General features: G+C 37.4%; 1 protein-coding gene across 1 annotated transcript in view; it reads left to right on the top strand.

The window, feature by feature from the left end:
• Window positions 1-12175, top strand: part of ZNF804B (zinc finger protein 804B) — a 497359-nt gene that overhangs the window by 178983 nt on the left and 306201 nt on the right. The window lies entirely within an intron of this gene.

The raw sequence follows: 12175 nt of genomic DNA, 5'->3' as shown, positions 1-12175 counted from the left end.
GACCTGATATTTATGATTTCTTTCCTTCTGCTAACGGGGTTTTTTTGTTCTTCTTTCTCTAACTGCTTTAGGTATAAGGTTAGGTTGTTTATGTGAGATGTTTCTTCTTTCTTAAGGTAGGATTGTATTGCTATAAACTTTCCTCTTAAAACTGCTTTTGCTGCATCCCATAGGTTTTGGGTCATCGTGTTTTCATTGTCATTTGTTTCTAGGTATGTTTTTATTTCCTCTTTGATTTCTTCAGTGATCTCTTGGTTATTAAGTAGTGTATTGTTTAGCCTCCATGTGTTTGTATTTTTTACACTTTTTTTCCTGTAATTGATATCTAGTCTCATAGCGTTGTGGTCGGAAAAGATACTTGATACGATTTCAATTTTCTTAAATTTACCAAGGCTTGATTTGTGACCCAAGATATGATCTATCCTGGAGACTGTTCTGTGAGCACTTGAGAAAAAAGGGTATTCTGTTGTTTTTGGATGGAATGTCCTATAATTATCAATTAAGTCCATCTTGTTTAGTGTATCATTGAAAGCTTGTGTTTCCTTATTTATTTTCATTTTGGATCATCTGTCCATGGGTGAAAGTGGGGTTTTAAAGTCCCCTACTATGATTGTGTTACTGTCGATTTCCCCTTTTATGGCTGTTATTATTTGCCTTATGTATTGAGATGGTCCTATGTTGGGTGCATAAATATTTACAATTGTTATATCTTCTTCTTGAATTGATCCCTTGATCATTATGTAGTGTCCTTCTTTGTCTCTTGTAGTAGTCTTTATTTTAAAGTCTATTTTGTCTGATATGAGAATTGCTACTCCAGTTTTCTTTGATTTCCATTTGCATGGAATATCTTTTTCTATCCCCTCACTTTCTGTCTGTATGTGTCCCTAGGTCTGAAGCGGGTCTCTTGTAGACAGCATATATACGGGTCTTATTCTTGTATCCATTCAGCCAGTGTATGTCTTTTGGTGGGAGCATTTAATCCATTTACTTTTAATGTAATTATTGATATGTATGTTCCTCTTACCATTTTCTTAATTGTTTTGGGTTTGTTATTGTAGGTCTTTTCCTTCTCTTGTGTTTCCTGCCTAGAGAAGTTTCTTTAGCATTTGTCATAAAGCTGGTTTGGTGGTGCTGAATTATCTCCGCTTTTGCTTGTCTGTAAAGGTTTTAATTTCTCCATCAAATCTGAATGAGATCCTTGCTGGGTAGAGTAATCTTGCTTGTAGGTTTTTCTCCTTCATCACTTTAAATATGTCCTTCCACTCCCTTCTGGCTTGCAGAGTTTCTGCTGAAAGATCAAGTGTTAACTTTATGGGGTTTCCCTTGTGTGTTATTTTTTGTTTTTCCCTTGCTATTTCTAATATTTTTTCTTTGTATTTAATTTTTGATAGTTTGATTAACATGTGTCTTGGTGTGTTTCTCCTTGGATTTATCCTGTATGGGACTCTCTGTGCTTTCTGGACTTGATTAACTGTTTCCTTTCCCATATTAGGGAAGTTTTCAACTATAACCTCTTCAAGTATTTTCTCAGTCCCTTTCTTTTTCTCTTCTTCTTGTGGGACCCCTATAATTCGAATGTTGGTGTGTTTAACGTTGTCCCAGAGGTCTCTGAGACTGTCCTCAATTCTTTTCATTCTTTTTTCTTTATTCTGCTCTGCAGTAGTTATTTCCACTATTTTATCTTCCAGGTCACTTATCCGTTCTTCTGACTCAGTTATTCTGCTATTGATCCCTTCTAGAGAATTTTTAATTTCATTTATTCTGTTGTTCATCACTGTTTGTTTGCTCTTTGGTTCTTCTTGGTCCTTGTTAAACGTTTCTTGTATTTTCTCTATTCTATTTCCAAGATTTTGGATTATCTTTACTATCGTTATTCTGAATTCTTTTCCAGGTAGACTGCTTGTTTCCTCTTCATTTGTTAGGTCTGGTGGGTTTTTCCCTTGCTCCTTCATCTGCTGTGTGTTTTTCTCTGTCTTCTCATTTTGCTTAACTTACTGTGTTTGGGGTCTCCTTTTCATAGGCTCCAAGTTTGTAGTTCCCATTGTTTTTGGTGACTGTCCCCATTGGCTAAGGTTGGTTCAGTGGGTTGTGTACGCTTCCTGGTGGAGGGGACTAGTGCTTGTGTTCTGGTGGATGAGGCTGGATCTTGTCTTTCTGGTGGGCAGGTCCACGTCTGGTGGTGTGTTTTGGGGTGTTTGTGGCCTTATTATGATTTTAGGCAGCCTCTCTGCTAATGGGTGGGGCTGTGTTCCTGTCTTGCTAGTTGTTTGGCATAGGGTGTCCAGCACTCTAGCTTGCCGGTCGTTCAGTGGAGCTGGGTCTTGGCATTGAGATGGAGAGCTCTGGGATATTTTCACTGTTTGATGTTATGGGGAGCTGGGAGGTCTCTTGTGGACCACTGTCCTGAACTTGGCCCTCCCACCTCAGAGGCACAGCCGTGATGCCTGGCTGGAGCACCAAGAGCCTTTCATCCGCACGGCTCAGAATAAAAGGGAGAAAAAATAAGAAAGAAAGAGAGAAAGACAGAAAGAGAGAAGGAAAGAGGGAAGATAAAATAAAATAAATTTATTAAAATAAAAAATAATTATTAAGAAAAAGATTTTTTAAAAAAATACGGACAGACAGAACCCCAGGACAAATGGTGGAAGTAAAGCTATACAGACAAAATCTCACATAGAAGCATACACATACACACTCAAAAAAGTGAAAAGGGGAAAAATATATGTATATCTTTGCTCCCAAAGTCCACCTCCTCAATTTGAGATGATTCGTTGTCTATTCATGTATTCCACAGATGCAGGGTACATCAAGTTGATTGTGGAGCTTTAATCCACTGCTTCTGAGGCTGCTGGGAGAAATTTCCCTTTCTTTTCTTTGTTCACACAGCTCCTGGGGTTCAGCTTTGGATTTGACCCCACCTCTGCGTGTAGGTCGCCTGAGGGCATCTGTTCTTTGCTCAGACAGGACGGGGTTAAAGGAGCAGCTGATTCGGGGGCTCTGGATCACCCAGGCCGGGGGGGAGGGAGGGGTATGGAGTGCGGGGCAAGCCTGCGGTGGCAGAGGCCCACGTGACGTTGCACCAGCCTGAGGCGTGCCGTTTGTTCTCCCGGGGAAATTGTCCCTGGATCACGGGACCTGACAGTGGCGGGCTGCACAGGCCCCCGGGAGGGGCGGCGTGGAGAGTGACCTGTGCTTGCACATGGGCTTCTTGGTCGCGGCAGCAGCAGCCTTAGTGTCTCATGCCCGTCTCTGGGGTCCGCGCTGATAGCCGCGGCTCACGCCCGCGTCTGGAGCTCCTTTAAGCGGCGCTCTTAATTCCCTCTCCTCGCGCACCAGGAAACAAAGAGGCCAGAAAAAGTCTCTTGTCTCTTCGGCAGCTCCAGACTTTTTCCCGGACTCCCTCCCGGCTAGCTGTGGCGCACTCGCCCCCTTCAGGCTGTGTTCATGCAGCCAACCCCAGTCCTCTCCCGGGGATCCAACCTCTGAAGCCTGAGCCTCAGCTCCCAGCCCCCACCTGCTCTAGCGGCTGAGCACACAATCCTCTCGGGCTGGTGAGTGCTGGTGGGCACCTATCCTCTGTGCAGGAATCTCTCCGCTTTGCCCTCCACACCCCCATTGCTGCGCTCTCCTGCATGGCTCAGAAGCTCCCTGCCTTTGCCACCCGCAGTCTCCGCCCTGGAAGGGGCTTTTAACGTGTGGAAACCTTTCCTCCTTCACTGCTCCCTCCCAGAGGGGTAGGTCCCGTTACTATTCTTTGTCTCTGTCTTTTCTTTTTTCTTTTACCCCACCCAGGTACTTGGGGAGTTTGTTGCCTTTTGAGAGGTCTGAGGTCTTCTGCCAGCATTCAGTAGGTTTTCTGTAGGAGCTGTACCACATGTAGATGTATTTCTGATGTATGTGTGGAGAGGAGGGTGATCTCCGCATCTTACTCTTCTGCCATCTTGAAGCTTCTCCCAATTTTTATTTTAGATATGTACTTTCTGAATGCTGTATCACAAATGTTTCCCTAACTGTAGATCAGAGATGTTTTCTCCCATTTTTTTCTCTAGAATTTCATAGATTTAAATTTTACATTTTGATTTCTGATCCATTTGAATTTATTTTTAAAATTAATTTTGTATATTATGTGAAATATGAATCAAGAAGGCCTTGGTAACTTTTATTGAAAATTAGTTATATAAGTATGGATTTATTTTTAGATTTTGTGTTCTGTTCTACTGATATCCCCATCCACCATCACACTGATATCACACTTATATTAGGTAGTGTGAGTCATCCGAAGTTGTTGTTCTTTTTCAAAATTGTTTGGCTATTCTTGTCCAGGGTTTCTCAATTGTGGAATTATTGGCATTTTGCACAAGATAATTCTTGGTTGTGCAGGTTGTCCTGGGCATTGTAGGATGTTTAGCAGCATTTCCAGCCCCTTCCCACCAGATGTTAGTAGCAGCTCCCCTAGCTGTGACTTCCAATGCAAGGTTGATAGTAATTGTGAATGTACACAATTCTTGCTTTGTTTCTGACCTTAGGGGTAAAGAGTTTAGTTTCTGCTCATTATGTGACATTTAGCTGCAAGGTTTTTGTTGTTGTTCTTTGTTTTAAGATAGATGACCGTTAGGGACTTGAAGAGGTTTTGAAGCCAGCTAAAACTCTAGCTTGCTGAAAGTTTTAGATCAGAGGTGAATGTTGCGTTTTGTTAAATGTTTTTTCTGCATGTACTCTATTCTGCATCTGTTGAGACTGTGGTTTTGCTGTTTTAGTCTCTTAGTAAGGTAAATAACATTCATTAATTTTGAATATCAATTCAATGCTACATTCTTTGTAAGATTCATTTAGTCATGGTATATTATTCCTTTTTATATATTGCTGGATTTTTTGTTTGTTTTGCGGTACGCGGGCGTCTCACTGTTGTGGCCTCTCCCATTGCGGAGCACAGGCTCCGGACACACAGGCTCAGCGGCCATGACCCACGGGCCCAGTAACTCCACAGCATGTGGGATCTTCCCAGACTGGGGCATGAACCCGTGTCCCCTGCATCAGCAGGCGGACTCTCAACCCCTGCACCACCAGGGAAGCCCCCTATATTACTGGATTTTATTTGTTTATGTTTTAAGGATCTTTTGAGTCTATATTATTTATGGATTTTTGGCCTGTAGTTTTCTTTTATAGTAATATCTTTGTCTGATTTTGTTATTTGAGTAATACCAGCATCATAGATTGAGTCAGTCTTTTCTCCTCAAATTTCTGTAACAGATTGTGTAGAATTGGTACTAATTCTTCCTCAAGTTTTTCTTCAGAATTCACCAGTGAAGCCCTCTGGATTGGAGCTTTGTGTATAAAAGGCTTTCAACTATATTTTAAATTATCTACAGAGATTTTTAGTTTATTTATTTGTTTCTGAGTGAGCTTTTGTCATTTTGTCTTTCAAATTATTTATCCATTTTACATAGCTTTCAAAATTATTGGCAGAAATTTACTCATAATATTTATTTATTATAATTTTCTGTATCATCAGTGACGACTACCTTTTATTCTTGGTATTGGTAATTTTTTTGCTCAGTATAACTAGAAGTTTGTTAGTTTTATTGATTTTTCTTTAAAGATTCAGTTTTTGTTTCATTGATTTTTCTTTACTACAATTTTCATTGATTTCTACCTTTATCTTTATTATTTTTTCCTTCTGTTTGCTTTGGATTTAATTTGTTCTTCTTCATCTAATTTCTTAATGTGAAATCTTTGATTATTACTTTGACTCTTATTTTTTCCAAGATAAAAACATTTAATGCTATAAATTTTCCTCTAAGAATTGCTTTGTAATGCATCTCAGAAATTTTGATAAGTTGTGTTTTAATTTTCATTCAATTAAATAAGTTCTAATTTTCCTTTTGATATCCATTTGACCAATGGCTATATAGACGTGTTATTGATTGCTAATGTAATTCATTTCCAATATAAGAAAACATTCTGTGTGATTATTTTATATTTGTTTTGCAATCTCAACTTTCTTATGAGCTTAATAAAAGCTATGATTTTGCAAATCACACTACTTTTTCTTACAGCTTTCTAAATCTTAAGCAGAAGCAGAACTCCTCAGTTTTAAACATAATTACTAACAATGCATATTTCTATAAATAGAGACAGTACATCTGCATATTACTAGTACAGATTTTTTTTGCATTGTATCTGTGGTAGTAAAAATATTTCCATATTGTCTGTTTAATCCTTACCTATAAACTGTCTCCTCCATCAAATAATTTTCAAAAAGAAATTTTGAAAAACAAACCATTCAATAAAGTAGATAACCAGAGTTTCTTTTAAATTACAAAGCTTAAAATGTTTTCTGTCCAGCTGTTTATCTCATTTTTTATTGGGAATCTAAATAGCAATCACATAACTTTGAGTGTATGGAAACACAAGTAGAATTCTTTATTTCTCCCCAGTGGCTGACATGTAGACTGTAGCTTTATAGAATACTTTGGACTCAATGCCCTCTCCTTCCATTCATAAATCTCTGTGCTATGGATAAGCCTCTGTAAACCAACAGAAGTTTAGTCAAAGTAGTAAGAAAATTATATTTTGTGTGTATGAAAAACACACATTTTTTTCTCTTAATGTCTTTGTAGGTTTCAAGAAATTGCTAGCCATATTTGAAGCCTTATATTTGTTATAATTGTCAAATTAGATTGTGTATATGAAATTATATTTTGAGCTGTAAGATGAGAGTAATAAATGTAAATGAGGGAGTAAATAAATATTAGTAATATGGTTTATGGATGCAGTATATACTCCATAAATACTTTTTGAATTGGCAGTGCTTTTAGGGATGCAGAAAATTTCCATAGAACCTTCAAAGCCTTAACAAAAAAGGAAAATGAGTTATGGATTGCTGCTATAATTTTATTCTAGTTACTATTACATAAAATACTTTGGAAAAAATTACCAAGCAATTAGGAAAGTGTTGCTTTTGTGAGATTAGGAGTGTCATCTTTTAAATGCCATCCAACCAATGTACAAAGTGCCTAACAAATGTTTATGCTTTGCAGGAATTTGTGCAAGTTCTGTTGAATAATAAATATCTGAAGAACTCCAATATGGTAAAAAGATTTCAGTGGTTCTGAAGTATCTAGTACCACATATAGCAAGGATGGTGCTTCTTTTCTGTGTTAGTGCTCAGTCTTTGCTGTGCCAGCTTTAATCCTTCCTCTGTCTTCTCGCAAACATTTTCGAGTAGAAAACTAAAGAAAAAACTTAGTTATACACTCGTCATATGTTTCACTATTTAGTATTAAGATGAAATCTTTGGTCAGTAATCATGCTAATTTTGATTTGAACTAGAAAATGAATTTGAATCCTACCCTATTCAAAGGGCAACAGATTTTATAAACACACACACACAATCTATATGTGTATATTAATACATATTATGTATAACCCCTATTATTACCTTTTGTCATCAATTCAGTCATGATAAAAATAATGTCTTTTGTTGATAGTCTTTTAAAAATATTTGAAAATTTTAAGATGCACTTTCTGTGACAAATTATTTTTACATTCAAAACATTCAGGATACCTTTCTTATTACAAAAGGTTTCTTAGGAAATATAGAACTATATATACCTGGACACAGGAGATTGCCATTTGGGGATAGGCTAAATGACCGTCAAGTTGGCTAAATGACTCACCAACTGCACTCAACTCAAACATTTTTAAAAATATGAATTAATGGAAATGTAGGTAAGTCCTTCACTCTTTAACATATTTCTGAATAACTTATAAAAAGACAAGTTAAAAAAAAAACAAATGATGAAACTCCAAATTTAAAATATATAAACACTAAAAGAAAAAAAAAGCATTCCTTATCCAAGGATAAATTTCTCTTTATTTATATCTGTACCCAGCTGGCAGTGGGTGGTATCTCATTCCTGGAAATTCCTATCTTGAAAAGCAAATGCTTACGGGAATATTCATTTAGCTATGAGCAATGGCGTCTCCAGCACTGAAATGTCATTTTGAGAAGTCCCTGAGTGCAGGGGAGAGAAATGTGGCTGTGCTTTGGCAGACTCTGTAATGCTCACTTCTCTCTCATTGATGGGTCTTTGTGAATCCTGATGGCTTCATTGCCCACGCTGTATACAGCAGCTTGATGTGACTGGGCTTATGCCATATCCGCACTGATAGAATTATTGTCATTAGTATCATTAATATGCATGCATTCTCCTTTTTCTCCGGATTTGTTTGGAGTTTATAGAGGAGCCGACTCTTGGTGAAGCTTCAAACTGATGACCATGCCATTTTTATTTTTAAAGCCAGAGCAATGTATTAATAACCAGACTTGGGACTGAGTTGGAGAAATTGGAAGGACATATTAAAATGATGTGGTTCAGAACAAAATGAATTAGGTTTTTGTATGTGCAGTTTTGGTTTGTGATATTCTTTGTCTCATTTGTTACAATCCCTTCTTACGTTTTAGTATTTTGGTGTTGCTGATTTTAATGGCATCCCCAGGCTTTCATAGATCTAATAATAAACCAGGTTAAAGAAGGGGAAAGTCTTCCACTATAGATTGATTTTCAAACAGCTTTTATTCTTGATTACCAAAAGTAAAATATTGTCATACTAGGGACGTTGAAAAGCACTGGAGTGAGAAACCCCAAACAAAACTACCTACAACCTCTATTCCCACAGACATTTTTGATAATCTGGATCTGTTTGTCTTTCTCAGCTTAGGGAACATTGGCACCAAAGTTGGGTTTCTAAGTATGAGGACTTGAACTCTGTCCCTAGGTTTGTGTCAGGCCATGTCCTCACACAGTTAGTAAATAAAAGAAAGAGTGGCAGATACATTAAGAATATACTATTCGTTTTCCCAGCACCACTTATTGAAGAGGCTGTCCTTTCTCCAATGTACATTCCTGGCTCTTTTATCAAAGATAAGATGACCATATGTGCGTGGGTTTATCTCTGGGCTTTCTATCCTGTTCCATTGATCTATCTTTCTGTTTTTGTGCCAGTACCATACTGTCCTGATTACTGTAGCTTTGTAGTATAGTCTGAATTCAGGAGCCTGATTCCTCCAGATCTGTCTTTCATTCTCAAGATTGTTTTAGCTATTCGGGGTCTTTTGTGTTTCCATACAAATTGTGAAATTTTTTGTTCTAGTTCTGTGAAAAATGCCAGTGGTAGTTTGATAGGGATTGCATTGAATCTGTAGATTGCTTTGGGTAATATAGTTATTTTCACAATGTTGATTCTTCCAATCCAAGAACATGGTACATCTCTCCATCCATTTGTATCATCTTCAATTTCTTTCATCAGTGTCTTATAATTTTCTGCATACAGGTCTTTTGTCTCCTTAGGTAGGTTTATTCCTAGATATTTTATTCTTTTTGTTGCAATGGTAAATGGAAGTGTTTTCTTGATTTCACTTTCAGATTTTTCATCATTAGTGTATAGGAATGCCAGAGATTTCTGTGCATTAATTTTGTATCCTGCTACTTTATCAAATTCATTGATTAGCTCTAGTAGTTTTCTGGGAGCATCTTTAGGATTCTCTATGTATAGTATCATGTCGCATAGGCAGAACACTCTATGACATAAATCACAGCAAGATCCTTTTTGACCCACCTCCTAGAGAAATGGAAATAAAAACAAAAATAAACAAATGGGACCTAATGAAACTTAAAAGCTTTTGCACAGCAAAGGAAACCATAAATAAGACCAAAAGACAACACTCAGAATGGGAGAAAATATTTGCAAATGAAGCAACTGACAAAGGATTAATCTTCAAAATTTATAAGCAGCTCATGCAGCTCAATAACAAAAAAACAAACAACCCAATCCAAAAATGAGCAGAGGCCTAAATAGACATTTCTCCAAAGAAGATATACAGACTGCCAACAAGCATATGAAAGAATGCTCAACATCATTAATCATTAGAGAAATGCAAATCAAAACTACAATGAGATATCACCTCACACCAGTCAGAATGGCCATCATCAAAAAATCTAGAAACAATAAATGCTGGAGAGGGTGTGGAGAAAAGGGAACACTCTTGCATTGCTGGTGGGAATGTGAATTGGTACAGCCACTATGGAGAACAGTATGGAGGTTCCTTAAAAAACTACAAATAGAACTACCATATGACCCAGCAATCCCACTACTGGGCATATACCCTGAGAAAACCATAATTCAAAAAGAGTCATTTACCAAAATGTTCATTGCAGCTCTATTTACAATAACACGGGGATGGAAACAACCTAAGTGTCCATCATCAGATAAATGGATAAAACAGATGTGGCACATATATACAATGGAATATTACTCAGCCATAAAAAGAAACGAAATTGATCTATTTGTAATGAGGTGGATGGGCCTAGAGTCTGTCATACAGAGTTAAGTAAGTCAGAAAGGGAAAGATAAATACCATTTGCTAACACATATATATGGAATTTAAGAAAAAAAAATGTGATGAAGAACCTAGGAGTAAGACAGGAATAAAGACACAGACCTACTAGAGAATGGACTTGAGGATATGGGGAGGGGGAAGGGTAAGCTGTGACAAAGCGAGAGAGTGGCATGGACATATATACACTACCAAATGTAAAATAGATAGCTAGTGGGAAGCAGCCGCATAGCACAGGGAGATCAGCTCGGTGCTTTGTGACCACCTAGAGGGGTGAGATAGGGAGGGTGGGAGGGAGGGAGATGCAAGAGGGAAGAGAGATGGGAACATATGTATATCTATAACTGATTCACTTTGTTATAAAGCAGAAACTAACACACCATTGTAAAGCAATTATACTTCAATAAAGATGTAAAAACAAATAAATCAAATAAATGTGAAAAAATAGCAATTCAGTAAGAAAAAAAATAATATACTATTCGTGGTTGATTTGCAGGTGATATCTCTGAGCACAGGCAATGAGAGACAGCCTGTTAAGCTATGAGGTAGGCTGTGTTGGTACATTGTCCCTGGACCTTAGTTCTTGGAGGTGTCCTCTTGCTTGTACATAGTTCTGATGCCCCGGCAACATTTGTCTCCTGGTCCCCTGTTCCAAGCCTTCCCACTGCCACATGTTGACTCTGCACTGGTGTCAGGATTGAGTCACCTGTCCAACCTCCCAGGCTTGTAACTTTTTCTCTGATTTTTCTTCATTCTTACCTTCGACCTTAGATTACCTACAAAGCCCTACATGATTTGGCTCCAGGCTTCCACTCCAAATTCATCTCCTATCATCGCCCCTTTTGCTCAGTGACAGTCAGTTTTATATTCCTTCTTTCTGTTTTATTCCTTGAACATGTCAAACTCATTCCTGACTCAGAGCTCTGGACTGAGTTAACACATCTGGAATGCTCATGTCCTTGATCTTTACTGGTTCTGAGCCCAGATGTCACCTCTCAGATAGGTGTTCCTTGACCACCTTCTCCAAGTAACTGGTTCATCAACACCTTCACTTTTATTGATCCCATTAAAAAAATTTTTTTTTAATTGAAGAATAGTTGATTTACAATGTGTGTTAGCTTCAGGTATTCAGTGATTCAGGTATATATATATTCTTTTTCAGATTCTTTTTCATTATAGATTATTGTAAGATACTGAATATATTGATAGTTCCCAGTGCTATACAGTAAGCCCTTGTTGTTTATTTATTTTATATATAGTAGAATGTATCTTTTAATCCAAAACTCCTAATTTATCCCTCCCTGCCCCTAGCTCCTCTAAAAATAGAGTTACCATATGATCCAGCAAACCCACTCCTGGGCATATATCCAGAGAAGATAAAAACTCTAATTCAAAAAGATACATGCACCCCAGTGTTCATATCGGCACTGTTTACGATAGCCAAGACATGGAAGCAGCCTAAGTCTCCATTGACAGAAGAATGGATAAAGAAGATGTGGCAATTTTATATATATATATATATATATATATATATATAAAACTCAGCCATTAATAACAATGAAATACTGCTGTATGTCACAACATGAATGGAACTAGAGATTATTATATTAAATGAAGTCAGACAAAGACAAATATTATATATCACGTGTGGAATCTAAGAAAATGATACAAATGAACTTATTTACAAAACAGAAATAGACTCACAGACAAGGAAGACAAACTTATGGATCCCATTTTTTTAATAGCACACATTGTTTAAGATTGCCTTGTGACTTA

The sequence above is a fragment of the Delphinus delphis genome, chromosome 9 (genome assembly GCF_949987515.2).
Source record: "Delphinus delphis chromosome 9, mDelDel1.2, whole genome shotgun sequence".
NCBI lineage: Eukaryota > Metazoa > Chordata > Mammalia > Artiodactyla > Delphinidae > Delphinus > Delphinus delphis.
The sequence above is the reverse complement of the archived record's forward strand: the minus strand, read 5'-3'. Positions and strand labels throughout refer to the sequence as shown.